The sequence below is a fragment of the Scyliorhinus torazame genome, chromosome 2, assembly GCF_047496885.1.
Source record: "Scyliorhinus torazame isolate Kashiwa2021f chromosome 2, sScyTor2.1, whole genome shotgun sequence".
In the NCBI taxonomy this organism is placed as follows: Eukaryota; Metazoa; Chordata; class Chondrichthyes; order Carcharhiniformes; family Scyliorhinidae; genus Scyliorhinus; species Scyliorhinus torazame.
Window position 1 is genome coordinate 169,070,071 of NC_092708.1, and position 19,678 is coordinate 169,089,748.

Below are 19,678 nucleotides of genomic sequence, written 5' to 3' on the forward strand. Positions count from 1 at the left end.
TTTGGGCTGGGTGAAACTATGTTAAATGGATTCAGGTGTTGTGTACCATAGGCCTGTGGTGGTGGTGCTTACGAATCATTTTAAGTCCAAGAACTTTGGGCTCCAGAGAGGGACGAGGCAGGGCTGTCCCCTTATTTGCGCTGGCCATAGCCTTTGGCAGAGGCTATTCGGTGGGACTCCATAATATCGGGGCTGGAGTGTGGGGATAAGCAGCACAAGACTATACTTTATGCGAACCATGTGCTGGTCTTTGTGACGAAGCCGGATGTCTCGGTTCCCGCTATCCTTAGCGTGGTTGATAAATTTAGTTCTTTCTCTGGTGATAACATCAATTTTACAAAGTTGGAGGCTGTGTCGGTGGGAGAGCTGACGGGTTTGGTGGTCCCCATTGGGGTTTGAGTACCTGGGTGTCACGGTTACCCCCTTTCATTGGCAATTGTATGGGGCCAATTTCCCTCAGTTGATTGCTTCTATTAGGTGGCACTTGGCTCGTTGGTCATCCCTGCCAGCTTCATGGCAGGTAGGATTGCCTTGATTAAAATGAACGTGTTAGCTCGATTGTTATATACCTGCAGATGTTGCCCATCTTGTTGTCACTTAAGAGTTTTAAATGAGATCAACCAAATGATCAGTTTATTCATCTGGAATAAGACGACAACTTGCCTTAAGTTTACTGAGCTCCAGCTCCCGGGGGCTAAGGGAAGGTCTGGGCATCCCGAATATTAGGTGTATCAACTGGCTTCTCATCTCATTTTCTTTAGGGCTTGGGTTAGGAAGAACCCTTCCTCCATTTGGCTCAACACAGAAGCAGACCCTCTACCAATCTTTTTAGTTTATGCAGACATTGAGGCAGGTACTGCTAAATGTGCTAATCCTATTATTAATACCCTGCATGGGAGATAGGTCCACCAATTAGTAGGGAGATCTAAACTGACTTCTGCTCTCTCCCCCATCCAGGGCAGCCCAGACTTCCTACTGGGTTTTGTGGACCATGGATTTGATACATGGATGAATAGAGACATTTGTAGGTTGGGAGACATGTTTACAGAAGCTTCCTTGTCATCCTTTGAGCAGCTTTCCCAACAATTTGACATCCTGAAACACTCCTTTTTAAGTATTTACAACTTAAAAGAGACTTTACCCTTAATAAGACAATCTTGCGTCTTGACTCCTCTATGTTCCGGGTGGGAAAAATCCTGAATTCTGTGGAACCTACAGAGACAATCAGCAAGGTTTATGATACCTTATGTTTTAGCTCCTGTGCTAGTACATTGTGTATCTTGCAGTCTTGGGTAAATGACTTGGCAACTAACACTGGTGAGGAGATACGAGGTAGTATATGACATTATGTCAGTAAAATTTCTGTTTGCAATAACATGAAGGAGACTCAATTTAAGATACTGCACCACTTGTATAGCAAGCCTAGTCTTAGACAAAGGTTCGATCCTGATATGTCCCCAATATGCCCTAAATTGCCTGAGAATCAAGGACAATAATATACCCTGGATATGGACCTGTATTAAGATTCAATCCTATTGGTCTGGTGTAGTCAGAGAGCAGAAGATCTTTGACAGAACCTTAGAACTTAATCCAATGTTCCTAATTCTAGGTCTTCCAGATGGGAGAATTTCTGATACTAAATTTAAAAAGGCTGTACAATATCCTGATTTTGCAGCTGATAAGTATATCCTGTGCTCTTGGATTAGTGACAAATATCCTTCAATTCAAAACTGAAGTCATGAAATGTATTCTTATGAAATTCCTGACTTCTATGATCCGTTCTAAGACTGATGCATTCCACAGAGTATGGGACCATCACCTTAAATTTATAGGCTCTACCTTGTCTGACTTTCTCCTGTTGGGCTTTCTATGAGCCATATTATAAGTCTTGGTCTCGCAACACATGAAGGTGTGCGGCCTAAACTAGCTAGTATTTCGTACTCATATACCCTTCAACTCCTTTCTGCCTTCACCGGTTATTAGCCAGTTATTGGATTGATCTGGTATCAAACTGAAGGTACTAGTTCCTTAAGTACACTATGCTAAATTCATCCTGTCTTCTTTGTTCCTATATTTGCAGTTAATTGTGTTCTGTACTGTACCTGGTTTGCACTGATAATTACTTTGTTTTATTCTTTGTTGCGATATTTGTAAACAAAATTGAAAATTCGAATAAAATATATAACAAAAACAATGAAAGAGAAGTACCTTCCAATCTTTATTGTCACAAGTAGGCTTACATTAATTAGCACTGCATTGAAGTTACTGTGAAAAGCCCCTAGTCACCACATTTCAGCATCTGTTCAGGCACACAGAGGGAGAATTCAGAATATCCAACTCACCTTTCAGCACATCTTTTGGGACTTGTGGGAGGAAACCGGAGCACCCGGAGGAAACTCACGCAGACACAGGGAGAAAATGGCAGACTCCGCACAGTCAGTGACCCAAGCCAGGAATCAAACCTGGGACCCTAGCGCTGTGAAGCCACAGTGCTACCCACTATGCTACCGTGCTGCCCCAAGATTAAGATTAACCTGGATCTTAAATATATTTAAGTTACCATCAATAATTGAATACTAAATCCTAAACAGATTAGCACTAACAAGTACTGAAGGCAATTTAAACATTATAATACTTTAAGTTTTATACGCTATATTTAGCTCTTAAATGTTTTTATAAACCAGTGGCGGGATTCTCCGCAATCGGCACGATGTCCGCCGACCAACGCCAAAAACGGCGCGAATCAGTCCAGCATCGCGCCGCCCCAATGGTGCGGACTCCTCCGCATCTTGAGGGGCCGAGCCCTAACCTTGAGGGGCTAGGCCCGCGCTGGACTGATTTCCGCCCCGCCAGCTGGAGGGAAAGGCCTTTGGTGCCCCGCCAGCTGGCCCCAAACTGACTTTGCCGTGCGGCGCATGCGCGGGAGCATCAGCGGCTGCTCGCGGCATCCCCGCGCATGCGCAGTGGAGGGGGTATCTTCCGCCTCTGCCATAATGGAGACCATGGCGAAGGCGAAAGGAAAAGAGTGCCCCCACGGCACAGGCCCGCCCGCGGATCTGTGGGCCCCGATCGCAGGCCAGGCCACCGTGGGGGCACCCCCTGGGGCCAGATCACCGCGCGCCCCCCCAGGACCCCGGAGCCCACCCACGTCGCCTTGTCCCGCCGGCAAGAGAGGTGGTTTGATTCTCGCCGGCGTGACAGGCATTCCAGCAGCGGGACTTCGTCCCATTGCGGGCCGGAGAATCGCCAGGGGGCCGGGGGGGGGGGTGCAAACCGGTGCAGCGCGATTCCCACCCCCGCCGAATATCCGGTGCCGGAGAATTCGGCAACCGGCGGGGGCGGGATTCATGCCAGCCCCCGGCGATTCTCCGACCCGGCGGGGGGTCAGAGAATCCCGCCCCTGATCAAAATTTCAGTACAAGTTTATTTTTGTCACATGCAGCATTTTAGACTATGTCACGCAGAGTTCTAATTTAACGTAGGCCGACTGAAGGGGAGAAACAAAGGGTGACAGTCACTGATAACATCAACTTTTCTTGCATTCTACTTCAACAGTTTCCTGGTTGTAAGAAACAAGATACAAATGAAATCTGGTTGCTCTGCTCTATCGCTTTACACCGATTTTGGATGTCAGGTAAATCTTCCTGTTAATTTTTGGACTGATGTCCTTCTGTGGCATTGCATAAGGCAGGCCAGAATGATACCAGTTCTGTGGTAATTCACAAGACATCCTACGCGAGACCAGTCCTGCAATAGATATGAAATGTGTTGGTGAGACCAGTTCTGCAGCTATTCATAAAGCATATGAAATAGTGAGTGCCACTTGCCTGAAGCTGATATATAAAAATATATATAAATAAACTTTTTGTATTCAAAAAGCCTGAAGGAGGATGATGGCAGTTCATCAAGAGTGAAGCTTTGGCACAGAAGACGGGAGGATAAACTCAAAACTGTGTAGATTTAAAAAAGACACTGGAAAAAGAAAATGCTACTTCTACTCTTCAGCTGACTGGTAACCAACCACAAATATGACATGATTTAGGTCACGTCATAAAAAGGATAAAGATGATACTATCTGGAAGTAGTTTCTTTTGCGTGCCACCTTCTTAAATAACTTAGATTAAGGTCATGTTTTTAGATCTTCCAATTTTTTGGAGAAACCTTTATCAATATGACACAGCCACATAATGATCAGACAAAGGCATCCTTGAGCATTGCAGCACCATTCTGCTGCATCACAGTGTTAGGGCCTGCATTTATGCTCACTGTTAACTCAAGGTGAATCCTCAACTTTAGCTTTCACATCATGATTATGCCCTAATTTGAAGGTTAAGCAATTCTTCGCTGGCAGAAGTGTCACCTGGGCCACTCATGTACCCACCAATGAGAGGTCTTTCAACTGAAAACATTACATGCTATGGGGAGATCAAGAAGTTAAGCAGGAAGTGAAAGTATTTTCAAAAAATTTGCTTTGCGCATAAGAATATATTGCGCACAATATCAATTCCAATTGCTACGTGTACCTAACTTAAGTTCAGGAAATGTAATTGTGCCTTGTACAGTTGGATTACATTTACAAAACTTGCATTTATATAGCTCCTTCAATGTAATTTAAACATTATACTACTTTAAGTTTTATACGCTATATTTAGCTCTTAAATTATAAACCTGCTCAAAAGGCGCTTCACAGGAGCATTATCATGCAATTTGACACGATTATTTAGAAATGCATTAACCTCCTAATTGTGGAAACTTGCTTTATAATGCCAAATAATCTAAATGTCAGTGTGGGACTTAACTTTTCAAGCGTAAAAGGAAAATATACAGGTACAGATACGGTAGCCAGCATACACCAGCATCACTGCCTCATGATGCGGAGTCCTCTTGGAAAGTACACGTTCTATTTTCTCCCCTCGGAGTAGCATGTTTAGTTTCTAATCACAATGTTCACACGCTTGAAAAAGAAAAACGATAGTAAAGTGTATAAGGTTTCACCAGGCACTCTCGCCATATGGGCCGAATCAAGATCTATTGATGTTATTCAAATCACTGAATAGATATAAATTATTCCAGTTATTGGACAGATAATATTTTGCAATATTTAAGTTTTACATTTGTTTTCATACACAGAGGCCAGTACGGTGGTGCAGTGGTTAGCATGGCTGCTTCACAGTGCCCGGGACCCAGGTTCAGTCATGACCTATGTGGAGTTTGCACATTCGCCCCATGCCGGTGTGGGTCTCACCCCTACAAACACAAAGATGTGCAGGGCAGGTAGTTTGGCCACGCTAAATTTCCCCTTGATTGGAAAAAAATTGGGTACATTAAATTTATTTTAAAAAGGTTTTCATGTACAGGTTGTGAGAAGCAAGATATGTAACAAGAATTTATAGTCAGTATTTAAAATATAGGTCATATTGACATAGGGAATGTACACTTGCCTTTTTTTTTTAAAAATCAACAGTAAACTGGTAGTCCTGCATTTCAGCTGGATTTTATTCTTCATGCAGAAATTAATTTTAGAAGCCAGAGGAAATTGGATTTATACTGCTCTTTTCATCAGAACACAAATCTAAACAACTGGATGAGATGAAGGTGAAGGTTTGAGAATTTTTTCCTGCGAGCTAGCTTTCCCCACTCCTGTCCTCCTGACACTGTTCCAGCATGGTTCTTCTGACCCCAATGTAATATGGTCCCAAAGATGTTAAGAAGCACTTGCCCAAATGGCTATTCCTGAAGCTACTTGGGCACTGAGCATGCCACAGCCAAACTTATGGCCAAATTGCAATTTCCAGCAGGGGTCACTTGAACAGTGAGTGGCAACGCAGGCAGTTTTATCATTTTTAAATGGTTGGTTTCAGAGCACACGGAATATCTTTGCTGCTAACTCGGCACTGACGAGGTGAGACATTCTTCACCGTTATTGTTTATTTATTCCCAATCTTATCCAGCTAAATCATGAGGTGAAGCAATGAAAATGTTAGCGTCAAACGGTTTTACATTTATTGTTTGATAAAATATACATGGACACGTAAATTACATCTTGGTGAACAAAAAGCTAATTTCACCCAAGAATGGTGGTGCTATTTTTTAAAAAAATCCAAATTATTGTTGGAAAAGTGTACTTATAATTTGCTTGCAGATGGGGATTACCATCTAAGGGACTAATTTTTCTGTAATACATCAAAATGCCTCTGCCTCACTAATTTCATTTCACAAATTATCCAGTCATTGTTTCCTTGCAGTATTTTCCGAAGGCTATGAAGTAAAAAGTAGTGGGGGCTGTTTTAGCACAGGGCTAAATAGCTGGCTTAAAGCAGACCAAGGTAGGCCAGCAGCGCGGGTTCAATTCCCGTACCAGCCTCCCTGAACAGGCGCTGGAATGTGGCGACTCGGGGCTTTTTACAGTAACTTCATTTGAAGCCTACTTGTGACAAAAGCGATTTTCATTTCATTTTTCGAAACTGAAAATATTAAAACCTGGAAAACCAAAGCTAGTTTTTCAGTATCTGACAATTTAATGTTAATCTGATGCAAGATTTTGATGCAAAACTTTAACCATTCTTGAGTTCTTTCCACATTTTCCCTATAATTTAATTTCACCTACGGGGATGGGTGCCTGTTAATAAATACCAAGTACGCATAGCACAAATACATACCTTTTGAATGGGAAAGGTTAATATTTAGGCCTATACATATCTGTGCATGATCAGTTAGGTGACATTCCACTACACTAGATATTCAGACATCTAAGTTTGCAGTTTTTAAATTCCCTCATTTCCACACGAAGCAAAAGAATAAAAGGCCAGATCACAAAATATTAATGTAAGCCACGAGATCAAAACATTCTCTATTATACGAGGCCACTAGCTACTGAGAACCACTGAACTGACAATTTAAACGCCTGTGGCTATAAACTATTAAACAAAAAGGGTCACACTTCTCATCAATCAAATGAGCCTCTACTAGTTTTTAAATAAAACATAAAAGAATGTCTATCTCGGTACTGATTTGAGTAGTAAGATGGAAACAACCAAGTTCAAATGTAAATTGGAAACCACCATTTTGTAACACAACGTGGACAGATCATCACAAGGACTGCTGATAAATTGAATGGAACACTGAAAAGCAAGTGCTCCAGTATATGTGATGTACTTTACTGGTAGCAGAATTTTGCACAGTAAATGAAATATGAGCAATGCAAACTATGAATATCTAAATGGAAAATTCAATTTCATTTGACCAGCATGAGATTTCTATTATGAATCTTAACCTTCAGCAGCTCCACAAAAAAGAAAAGCACTAAAGTTCTGCTAGTTCAGTAAACCAAAGCTTTGCATTCAGATTTCAACCATTTATTCTCCCAGTCTCACTCTTAAAGCACTATGGTCAAAACAGTGAATTAAACATTCACTTGAGCGTTTTCTGCACCTTCATGCTGATCAATCTTCCTAGCTTGCTCCTAAATACTAAAAAAGGCCATTGTTAATATGCAGGCCAATATTACATCGTCAGAAATCCATCTATTTTAGACAGTAATTTGATAATTCCCGTTTGTTTAGATTGGTGGCACCTAATAGAACAGGTTTGAACACGTTGGGGAAATTAATCTGGAATGTTGTTTGAAATCCAAAGTTCAGGTTCTTTTAAATATTATATAAATATACACACCGGGGTAAAAACCGTAGATTCAGATGGAAGGGGTTGGTTAAGGCATCTTCGGTTCAATCTGACTAATCAAGACTTGGTTCAATACATTGAATTAGAAATAACTTTGAAGCATTCATTCAAAACCTTTTACAACAGTAAAACTCAAGCTTCAACTGTCATCTTTCAGAATGGAATTAATTCATCAATATTTGTTGAGTTACACAACATTTCCAATTTGCTGATGATCAATTCTGAACGTAAGGAAACGAGGAGCAATGTAAAGTTAGGAGCTGGGTGCGGTATGATTACGCGTTTGGAAAATCCAATGTTTATAAACATTTTATAGAAGAGCTTCACACTTCATAACAGTCTGTTTTTTTCAACATAAAACACTGGAAGAAAGCAAAACACCCTGCTAAGCTTATAACCCCCCTCCCCTCTGCCCATCGGTTACATCAAGAACTGCGGTAACACTGTTGCACAATGTGCAACTTTTCGCTGCCTCCAGACGAGCTGACAACTTGTCACATTTATGATTGCCGTCTTAACTGGGGCACGGCACGCCCGAAGTTTCCGCATCTCTCAAACCACGCAGACTTTAGAAACACGAATACCTTAAAATCGACACACGAGAGGCTAACGTACGAATAGAACATGAGCCAAGTGCGCTTTCTGGGGCGTGTGCGGGGGGGGGGGGGGGGGGGGCGGTCACACCACAGGGCAGGGGGAATGAAGCGCTGGGCAAGGGGAAGTGAACAGCAGGGAGAGTGAACCGCTGGTCTGGGGGAGGGGGGGGGGGGAAAGAGTGAAGCGCTGGGCAGGGGGGAGGGCAGTGGAGTGAAGCGCTGGTCTGGGCAAGGGGGGAGTGATGGGCTGGGCAAGGGGGGAGTGATGGGCTGGGCAAGGGGGGAGTGATGGGCTGGGCAAGGGGGGAGTGATGGGCTGGGCAAGGGGGGAGTGATGGGCTGGGCAAGGGGGGAGTGATGGGCTGGGCAAGGGGGGAGTGATGGGCTGGGCAAGGGGGGAGTGATGGGCTGGGCAAGGGGGGAGTGATGGGCTGGGCAAGGGGGGAGTGATGGGCTGGGCAAGGGGGGAGTGATGGGCTGGGCAAGGGGGGAGTGATGGGCTGGGCAAGGGGGGAGTGATGGGCTGGGCAAGGGGGGAGTGATGGGCTGGGCAAGGGGGGAGTGATGGGCTGGGCAGGGGGGGAGTGATGGGCTGGGCAGGGGGGAGTGATGGGCTGGGCAGGGGGGAGTGATGGGCTGGGCAGGGGGAGTGATGGGCTGGGCAGGGGGAGTGATGGGCTGGGCAGGGGGGAGTGATGGGCTGGGCAGGGGGGAGTGATGGGCTGGGCAGGGGGGAGTGATGGGCTGGGCAGGGGGGAGTGATGGGCTGGGCAGGGGGGAGTGATGGGCTGGGCAGGGGGGAGTGATGGGCTGGGCAGGGGGGAGTGATGGGCTGGGCAGGGGGGGTTAATGGGCTGGGCAGGGGGGGTTAATGGGCTGGGCAGGGGGGGAGTGATGGGCTGGGCAGGGGGGAGTGATGGGCTGGGCAGGGGGGAGTGATGGGCTGGGCAGGGGGGAGTGATGGGCTGGGCAGGGGGGAGTGATGGGCTGGGCAGGGGGGAGTGATGGGCTGGGCAGGGGGGAGTGATGGGCTGGGCAGGGGGGAGTGATGGGCTGGGCAGGGGGGAGTGATGGGCTGGGCAGGGGGGAGTGATGGGCTGGGCAGGGGGGAGTGATGGGCTGGGCAGGGGGGAGTGATGGGCTGGGCAGGGGGGAGTGATGGGCTGGGCAGGGGGGAGTGATGGGCTGGGCAGGGGGGAGTGATGGGCTGGGCAGGGGGGAGTGATGGGCTGGGCAGGGGGGAGTGATGGGCTGGGCAGGGGGGAGTGATGGGCTGGGCAGGGGGGAGTGATGGGCTGGGCAGGGGGGAGTGATGGGCTGGGCAGGGGGGAGTGATGGGCTGGGCAGGGGGGAGTGATGGGCTGGGCAGGGGGGAGTGATGGGCTGGGCAGGGGGGAGTGATGGGCTGGGCAGGGGGGAGTGATGGGCTGGGCAGGGGGGAGTGATGGGCTGGGCAGGGGGGAGTGATGGGCTGGGCAGGGGGGAGTGATGGGCTGGGCAGGGGGGAGTGATGGGCTGGGCAGGGGGGAGTGATGGGCTGGGCAGGGGGGAGTGATGGGCTGGGCAGGGGGGAGTGATGGGCTGGGCAGGGGGGAGTGATGGGCTGGGCGGGGGGAGTGATGGGCTGGGCAGGGGGGAGTGATGGGCTGGGCAGGAGGGAGTGATGGGCTGGGCAGGGGGGAGTGATGGGCTGGGCAGGGGGGGAGTGATGGGCTGGGCAGGGGGGGAGTGATGGGCTGGGCAGGGGGGAGTGATGGGCTGGGCAGGGGGGAGTGATGGGCTGGGCAGGGGGGAGTGATGGGCTGGGCAGGGGGGAGTGATGGGCTGGGCAGGGGGGAGTGATGGGCTGGGCAGGGGGGAGTGATGGGCTGGGCAGGGGGGAGTGATGGGCTGGGCAGGGGGGAGTGATGGGCTGGGCAGGGGGGAGTGATGGGCTGGGCAGGGGGGAGTGATGGGCTGGGCAGGGGGGAGTGATGGGCTGGGCAGGGGGGAGTGATGGGCTGGGCAGGGGGGAGTGATGGGCTGGGCAGGGGGGAGTGATGGGCTGGGCAGGGGGGAGTGATGGGCTGGGCAGGGGGGAGTGATGGGCTGGGCAGGGGGGAGTGATGGGCTGGGCAGGGGGGAGTGATGGGCTGGGCAGGGGGGAGTGATGGGCTGGGCAGGGGGGAGTGATGGGCTGGGCAGGGGGGAGTGATGGGCTGGGCAGGGGGGAGTGATGGGCTGGGCAGGGGGGAGTGATGGGCTGGGCAGGGGGGAGTGAAGCGCTGGGCTGGGCAGGGGGGAGTGATGGGCTGGGCTGGGCAGGGGGGAGTGATGGGCTGGGCTGGGCAGGGGGGCGTGAAGGGCTGGGCTGGGCAGGGGGGAGTGAAGGGCTGGGCTGGGCAGGGGGGAGTGAAGGGCTGGGCTGGGCAGGGGGGAGTGAAGGGCTGGGCTGGGCAGGGGGGAGTGAAGCGCTGGGCTGGGCAGGGGGGAGTGAAGCGCTGGGTAGGGCAGGGGGGAGTGAAGCGCTGGGCTGGGCAGGGGGGAGTGAAGCGCTGGGCTGGGCAGGGGGGAGTGAAGCGCTGGGCTGGGCAGGGGGGAGTGAAGCGCTGGGCTGGGCAGGGGGGAGTGAAGCGCTGGGCTGGGCAGGGGGGAGTGAAGCGCTGGGCTGGGCAGGGGGGAGTGAAGCGCTGGGCTGGGCAGGGGGGAGTGAAGCGCTGGGCTGGGCAGGGGGGAGTGAAGCGCTGGGCTGGGCAGGGGGGAGTGAAGCGCTGGGCTGGGCAGGGGGGAGTGAAGCGCTGGGCTGGGCAGGGGGGAGTGAAGCGCTGGGCTGGGCAGGGGGGAGTGAAGCGCTGGGCTGGGCAGGGGGGAGTGAAGCGCTGGGCTGGGCAGGGGGGAGTGAAGCGCTGGGCTGGGCAGGGGGGAGTGAAGCGCTGGGCTGGGCAGGGGGGAGTGAAGCGCTGGGCTGGGCAGGGGGGAGTGAAGCGCTGGGCTGGGCAGGGGGGAGTGAAGCGCTGGGCTGGGCAGGGGGGAGTGAAGCGCTGGGCTGGGCAGGGGGGAGTGAAGCGCTGGGCTGGGCAGGGGGGAGTGAAGCGCTGGGCTGGGCAGGGGGGAGTGAAGCGCTGGGCTGGGCAGGGGGGAGTGAAGCGCTGGGCTGGGCAGGGGGGAGTGAAGCGCTGGGCTGGGCAGGGGGGAGTGAAGCGCTGGGCTGGGCAGGGGGGAGTGAAGCGCTGGGCTGGGCAGGGGGGAGTGAAGCGCTGGGCTGGGCAGGGGGGAGTGAAGCGCTGGGCTGGGCAGGGGGGAGTGAAGCGCTGGGCTGGGCAGGGGGGAGTGAAGCGCTGGGCTGGGCAGGGGGGAGTGAAGCGCTGGGCTGGGCAGGGGGGAGTGAAGCGCTGGGCTGGGCAGGGGGGAGTGAAGCGCTGGGCTGGGCAGGGGGGAGTGAAGCGCTGGGCTGGGCAGGGGGGAGTGAAGCGCTGGGCTGGGCAGGGGGGAGTGAAGCGCTGGGCTGGGCAGGGGGGAGTGAAGCGCTGGGCTGGGCAGGGGGGAGTGAAGCGCTGGGCTGGGCAGGGGGGAGTGAAGCGCTGGGCTGGGCAGGGGGGAGTGAAGCGCTGGGCTGGGCAGGGGGGAGTGAAGCGCTGGGCTGGGCAGGGGGGAGTGAAGCGCTGGGCTGGGCAGGGGGGAGTGAAGCGCTGGGCTGGGCAGGGGGGAGTGAAGCGCTGGGCTGGGCAGGGGGGAGTGAAGCGCTGGGCTGGGCAGGGGGGAGTGAAGCGCTGGGCTGGGCAGGGGGGAGTGAAGCGCTGGGCTGGGCAGGGGGGAGTGAAGCGCTGGGCTGGGCAGGGGGGAGTGAAGCGCTGGGCTGGGCAGGGGGGAGTGAAGCGCTGGGCTGGGCAGGGGGGAGTGAAGCGCTGGGCTGGGCAGGGGGGAGTGAAGCGCTGGGCTGGGCAGGGGGGAGTGAAGCGCTGGGCTGGGCAGGGGGGAGTGAAGCGCTGGGCTGGGCAGGGGGGAGTGAAGCGCTGGGCTGGGCAGGGGGGAGTGAAGCGCTGGGCTGGGCAGGGGGGAGTGAAGCGCTGGGCTGGGCAGGGGGGAGTGAAGCGCTGGGCTGGGCAGGGGGGAGTGAAGCGCTGGGCTGGGCAGGGGGGAGTGAAGCGCTGGGCTGGGCAGGGGGGAGTGAAGCGCTGGGCTGGGCAGGGGGGAGTGAAGCGCTGGGCTGGGCAGGGGGGAGTGAAGCGCTGGGCTGGGCAGGGGGGAGTGAAGCGCTGGGCTGGGCAGGGGGGAGTGAAGCGCTGGGCTGGGCAGGGGGGAGTGAAGCGCTGGGCTGGGCAGGGGGGAGTGAAGCGCTGGGCTGGGCAGGGGGGAGTGAAGCGCTGGGCTGGGCAGGGGGGAGTGAAGCGCTGGGCTGGGCAGGGGGGAGTGAAGCGCTGGGCTGGGCAGGGGGGAGTGAAGCGCTGGGCTGGGCAGGGGGGAGTGAAGCGCTGGGCTGGGCAGGGGGGAGTGAAGCGCTGGGCTGGGCAGGGGGGAGTGAAGCGCTGGGCTGGGCAGGGGGGAGTGAAGCGCTGGGCTGGGCAGGGGGGAGTGAAGCGCTGGGCTGGGCAGGGGGGAGTGAAGCGCTGGGCTGGGCAGGGGGGAGTGAAGCGCTGGGCTGGGCAGGGGGGAGTGAAGCGCTGGGCTGGGCAGGGGGGAGTGAAGCGCTGGGCTGGGCAGGGGGGAGTGAAGCGCTGGGCTGGGCAGGGGGGAGTGAAGCGCTGGGCTGGGCAGGGGGGAGTGAAGCGCTGGGCTGGGCAGGGGGGAGTGAAGCGCTGGGCTGGGCAGGGGGGAGTGAAGCGCTGGGCTGGGCAGGGGGGAGTGAAGCGCTGGGCTGGGCAGGGGGGAGTGAAGCGCTGGGCTGGGCAGGGGGGAGTGAAGCGCTGGGCTGGGCAGGGGGGAGTGAAGCGCTGGGCTGGGCAGGGGGGAGTGAAGCGCTGGGCTGGGCAGGGGGGAGTGAAGCGCTGGGCTGGGCAGGGGGGAGTGAAGCGCTGGGCTGGGCAGGGGGGAGTGAAGCGCTGGGCTGGGCAGGGGGGAGTGAAGCGCTGGGCTGGGCAGGGGGGAGTGAAGCGCTGGGCTGGGCAGGGGGGAGTGAAGCGCTGGGCTGGGCAGGGGGGAGTGAAGCGCTGGGCTGGGCAGGGGGGGAGTGAAGCGCTGGGCTGGGCAGGGGGGAGTGAAGCGCTGGGCTGGGCAGGGGGGAGTGAAGCGCTGGGCTGGGCAGGGGGGAGTGAAGCGCTGGGCTGGGCAGGGGGGAGTGAAGCGCTGGGCTGGGCAGGGGGGAGTGAAGCGCTGGGCTGGGCAGGGGGGAGTGAAGCGCTGGGCTGGGCAGGGGGGAGTGAAGCGCTGGGCTGGGCAGGGGGGAGTGAAGCGCTGGGCTGGGCAGGGGGGAGTGAAGCGCTGGGCTGGGCAGGGGGGAGTGAAGCGCTGGGCTGGGCAGGGGGGAGTGAAGCGCTGGGCTGGGCAGGGGGGAGTGAAGCGCTGGGCTGGGCAGGGGGGAGTGAAGCGCTGGGCTGGGCAGGGGGGAGTGAAGCGCTGGGCTGGGCAGGGGGGAGTGAAGCGCTGGGCTGGGTAGGGGGGAGTGAAGGGCTGGGCTGGGCAGGGGGGAGTGAAGCGCTGGGCTGGGTAGGGGGGAGTGAAGGGCTGGGCTGGGCGGGGGGGTGAAGCGCTGGGCTGGGGGGGGGTGAAGCGCTGGGCTGGGGGGGGGGGGGGGGGAGTGAAGCGCTGGGCTGGGGGGGGAGTGATGGGCTGGGCAGGGCTGGGGGGGGGGGGGGGGGGGTGAAGCGCTGGGCTGGGCAGCGGCAGTGGAGCCAGCGCCCTGCCGCTTCCCCAGCACAGTCCGGGTAACAGGAGCGAGGTGCAGGCGGATGGCTTTGCGAAAGGCGCCAGCCTCTCTCTCTGCACAGACCCAAACACAGCGCTGACACGTTTCAGTGCCAATGATCCAGACAAACAAACAGTAACACCAAAAAAAGTCTGATTTAAAATAAAACATATATGTGTTTCCACAAGCGGCGCTGCTTTATCCTTCCCTATCTTTGTTTTAATTTAATTCTTATCCACTCACCTCACGCCCGGCTCCAGTTCTTCTCTCCGCAATAAATGTATTCAGCTGTTAATCTTTCTTTTTATGTTGTTGTTGGAAAGAAGAATTCACTCCGTGACCGGGTCAGTGCGAAATAAAATGTTCTCCTCCTCGCTCTTTTTATTATACTTTTATTTCAATTTACCCGAGGGTTGTCTTGTGTTTTGAGCTGGTCGGACAGGAGTTTCTGATGACTGGTGTCGGGGGCGCGCGTTGTGCCCATGCCGCGCGTGCCCGCACTCCTCCTCATCGCGCGCGTGCGTGGGGGGGGGGGGGGGAGGGGGCACGCGCGGCAGCGGAGAGCGAGCCTGAAGCTGCCGCGCGCCCTTTCCTGGCCATTGAGATAATAGTCACATTGTATCCAGGCCAGGATCAAAGCAGAAACAAATGATGATAAACAGAAACACAAGAGTTTGCTCCAATGTGCAAACTCTTTCTGCAATGGGAAATGCACGGTGCCAATTCCCATCCTACCATATTTAAATGGCAGTTTTTCTTCCCTCTCTTTTCCCAAATAGATAATAAAGACTCGAATTCAGACGGGTCAATCCAATCTAGCACCTGCCAGCTAATCAAATATGTAGTCACTGCTGCGCTGGGAAACAGGGCAGTAATATGAGCACAGCAAGATCCCACAACATCCGCCAGTCAATTGGCATTGAGATTTGCCATGGGGTGTGTTAGAAAAGTTTGCCTATATCCAGGGTGGTGGTGTGTGTGTGTGTGAGGGGGCGGGTCAGGCTCACGATTTTACAGTCTGAGGATTTTTTTTTATATGCCAGAGGGGATGATGTTTGAGAAGTGGAAATCTTTGCCACCCACTCTTTTTTATCGGGAATGCTGACACCTTCCATCCAGCCACAGGCAGCAACTTGTGGCTCGGCTGTTTTCCCATTTGTTCATCATCAGCCATTCGCCAGAGGGCGCGGAACTATTGAGACATCCCAGTTCCTCCCCCTCCTCCCGGTACAACAGAAATAAACATTAACACACGTGGAACGGGCACTTGTGGCTATCTAACACCTCAAGCAATGAATAGTGACAACTTGCATGTTGCATTTCTGATGCTGCAAGATTTCATGTACATCCCTCCCCCTACCCATATTCTAATTTAAACCTAATAAGTAAAACAACAGCAACACGTGCTTACTCCAAATCCCAACCTTTCGTTACACCTCGGAAAACACGGTTTCGATACCGTTTAACTGGAATTGTCTACTGCTGCAATAAAAAAACGATTAAGTCGTTTCCCATCACAGAAATACAAAGTAAACAGAAGGATTGTCTTGGTTGCTATGACTTCATCCAAATGTAAACACGATATATTTTGGGACATGACGCCAACTGACATGACTACAGCCTTGTTACACTTTCCAGAGTTATAGCTGCAGGGGCCAGGAAAGTTTAGATATATCGTAAGCAGAATTTCGCTGCTTTGCTCTTGCAGAAAGACCCCCCCCCCATAATCAATCATATTTCCACCTGATTTCCGATTTCGAGGGGGAGGGAAACAATGGTGCATCCTAACACTTGCAAAGCAACCCTACAAATTACGATTAAATTGACAGAATGCATTTAGGTTGCAATCAGAGACACGTTTATTGATATCCACAGTCGATGAATTTGCTGACATGTTGAACTCACCTCGCCGAGAGCCTCAGTGCTGTTACCTCATGGACAAGGTAACCAAGCGGGACATTAATTGTTGAGAAATTAATGCTCATGGTCATCTCGCAAAACGGTTCAAACTAACTCTGCGAGTTGAAGGATTTTGTTTTGGCCTTGGCAATTATAGAAAAGTACACATTAGGAATATTATGTGGCGTCTAGTCCTGAGAAACGTTACCCCATTGCCTCTGTGCGTATATTGTGTTCTGAGTGAAATTTAAACTTTATTCATCCGCAAAGATATCTTAGTACTTGCAGAGAAGTTAACATATTTACAATACCCGTGCTGAATTGGACTGAAGTAACTCTTTCCCCTCGGGAGGGATTTTGCTGCAGATAGTTATAAAATGGCTGAGAACTGTCATAATATACACCAGTATGTCATGGGTGCAGCCACACACTGATGGACACACAGTGGGACCAATCAACATACACAATACCGCAGCCAATCACCAGTGAGAGCACACGCACTATAAAGACAGGGGACATCAGAGTTCCCGCACGCTCGCTAGGAGCACAGAGCTCACAGCCTGCAACACAAACATTCACCTTGTGCTGAGTGCATCAACTGGTTAGGACAAGGCAAAGGTCTTTAGTTAAAGCTGGTATCGTATTTACCCACAGTTCAAGTATGCTTAAGTAGTTTACCTTTTAATAAAATAGTGTACCTTTTAATAAAATAGTGTTGCACTACTTCAAGTGTTGGTGACCTGTATGTGATCCAGAACACTCAATACATCAAGAACAATTTTTTAACAGCATATAATTAATTATATTTTACCCATTCACCAATTTGACCGTTGGGTCTACACGCAATTCTTGAATTTTGATCTACTGTTTGTAAAGTGCCTCTTTACTGCATTTAAGATTGTATGTTGGTATCATTCCAAACACTCCCTCACAATGATTCAATCGTTTTTCATTCATCATCATGCAGTGAGCTCTTCGCTCTGCAATTAACTCCTACCCTCCTGACCTGGTAACTTCCAATTACTATTTCAAAAATAATTATTTTTTAAAATAAATTTAGAGTACCCTATTCATTTTTTCCAATTAAGGGACAATTTAGCGTGGCCAATCCACCCAGCTTGCACATCTTTGGGTTGAGGGGATGAAACCCACGCAAACACGGGGAGAATGTGCAAACTCCATATGGACAGTGACCCAGAGCCAGGATCGAACCTGGGACCTTGGTGCCATGAGGCAGTAGGGCTAACCCACTGCGCCACCGTGCTGCCCTTTTCAAAAATAATTATAAAACTCTATGTTTAATTGATTATGTCATGGGAATGTCACTTTAAGAAATGTTTGTCTCCTCATGTGGCTGCAGTGATGTCATTGTGTGGGTGGAGCTGGGCTCTGGCTCTGCTTTTTACTTTCGTTTTGAGCTGGAAGCTGTTTTTGGCTCTGAGTCTTAGTTTTGGTTTTCAGTTGGGGAGCTGCATCCAAACCAAGAAGGTGCATTTTGGTCTCTCTGCATGCTAAAGAATGTCACCAGATCACTTGATAATTTCAAAGTAATACCTCTTTCTGTAAGGAATGCAAACCTACTGTTGTAGAAAAAAGCGTGTTTGGCTTGTGGATGTTGTTAGGAAAGTTATTAATGGTTACCTATAGTGTACTGGATCTTTGGGGGTTATCAGTGCTGGCAGTTGATAAGATGTTTACTGTGTGTTTATAAAATGTTATCTGGATTCATAGAATAAATTGTTTAAAAATACTTAAGATCTCTGTTGCATCACACCTGGAAAGTAGGCCCTTGTGCTCCTCATAACCAAAATCTATTAAAAGTTGTGGGTCAGGTGAACTCCATGATATATTTTGGTGTTTTCTAAATCTTGGCCCATAACAGTTATCAAATTAATTCAAGTGTTTCCTCCACGATTCATTTGCATTTCTATGTTCGCAGGAGAGGGAGCATCTGGTGTCCACAGCAGCATCAAGGTCCTCTGTGTCCAGTGTGCACCACAGGGGTTAGATTGCTTTATCGACCGCTTTAATCACATTTTGATTTGATGTTTGGCAAGTTTCCATTGCTGTTTGTTTTGTTTGGGCAGTACCCCTACCTACCAGAAGCGGCCCCTTTTAATTTGTTTGAATTTGTTTCTGTTAGTATATTAAGTTGATTGCCCCTAAAATACTTCACTGGCAGTGCATATGTCACAATAGTGTGCATTTATTTTCCCATATATAAACATCAATTTTAAGTCATCTTAAAGTCAGTTTAACTCGGATGATGTCACTCTCACCTGAATCACTCCAGGACTTAATTGCATCCTGAAATCTAACATTTCACTGCAGAACTGAGGGAGTGCTGATTGTCTGAGGCACTGCCTTTTCGAGGATCAGACAATAAACTGAGAGCCTGCCTTTTAGCTGAATACATAAAATCCGTTTCCACTGGTGTCCTGAATCAATCTTCCTCTTGTCAATTAAATCCACCAAACGTACATGTGTCATTTGTCTCAGGCAAATAGGTGTGAAACATGGCAGCCATACAATGACTGTACTTCAAAATGTAATCAATAGATGGTGAAATGCTATTGAATAACCTATGAGGTGGGATAGACTTATATAACACAATTCCAGCATGTTCAAAAGTTGAGGTCCAGTGCATGTAACACTGCCATACTGGTTTGATTTCCCATCATGTGTCACTATTTGTTTTTGTGGGAAGATACAGAGCAGAAGTCAGAAGATCGGTTTGAACGAGCATGATTCAGGGCTACTTGTACCCATTGTGCACGCTGTTGTTTAAAATTGTAAGTATAATTGTCATTATACAGTTATTGACATTTAAGGCATTATATACATGTGTATATAAAAGGAAAACATAGCTGAATTATGGTTCCTTAGACCAGAGACAGGACAAATTATGGGAAATTAGCAAATGGCAGAGATATTGAACAATTAGTTTCTCTCCATTGTTGTCAAGACAAATTACATACCAGAAAGAAGATGGCCAAAGGGCTAAGAAGAGTGAGGAATATCAGAAAAGAAATAGTATTAGAGAAATTTAAGGAACTAAAATCTGACAAATCCACAGGGCCCAACAGCTTGTATCCTAGGGTCCTGCTGTCTGTAAAACTTCAGACACTTCGACTAGGTTATTCAAATGTTTTACCCAGATGCCCTTATTTGCGAGATGAACAAAGGACAAATGCAAGTTTGCGATTCAACCAAATTTACTATCAAATGCAATAAAACAGTTACTCCCTTTAAATTATCCCAACTACAATAATCCCCAAATTCTTAATAACACCCATGCCGATGAACGCAATTGAGCTGAGGGTCCAGTTGAGTCTCGGTTGTCTCAAGTCCTCTGTCGGTGAAGGTGGGTATTGTATGCTCCTTCCATCTTCTTCTCTGATGTCGAATCTTCTCTGTTGCCTCTGAGCCAAGCCTTTCTTGGGGAGGGTCTCTGGATGCCTCTTTGTTATACCTCTCTTTGCTCCCATCCAGAAGCTTCTCTGGCCTTCAATTAATGAGGTCTCGGGGCAGGGTTCGCAACACCCAATGGAGTTGCCAATTTAAAGTCTGCAGGACCCCAGGATCCCACAGGGGTCCATCTCCAGATATGGTCCACATGTAATCTTACTCCATATATGGAACAGCGGGAAATCCAGGTGCCAAAATGTCTAGTTTCATCTGG

The 19,678-nt window shown here is 51.3% G+C and overlaps 1 protein-coding gene across 4 annotated transcripts in view; it reads right to left on the reverse strand.

The window, feature by feature from the left end:
- Window positions 1-14,576, reverse strand: part of dgkg (diacylglycerol kinase, gamma) — a 985,082-nt gene extending 970,506 nt beyond the window's left edge. For all 4 annotated transcript variants that reach the window (XM_072479609.1, XM_072479595.1, XM_072479601.1 and 1 more), the window contains exon 1: window positions 14,341-14,576. The gene's annotated coding sequence lies outside the window, so the exon portion shown is untranslated. The remainder of the gene's footprint in view (window positions 1-14,340) is intronic.
- Window positions 14,577-19,678: the final 5,102 nt, after the last annotated feature.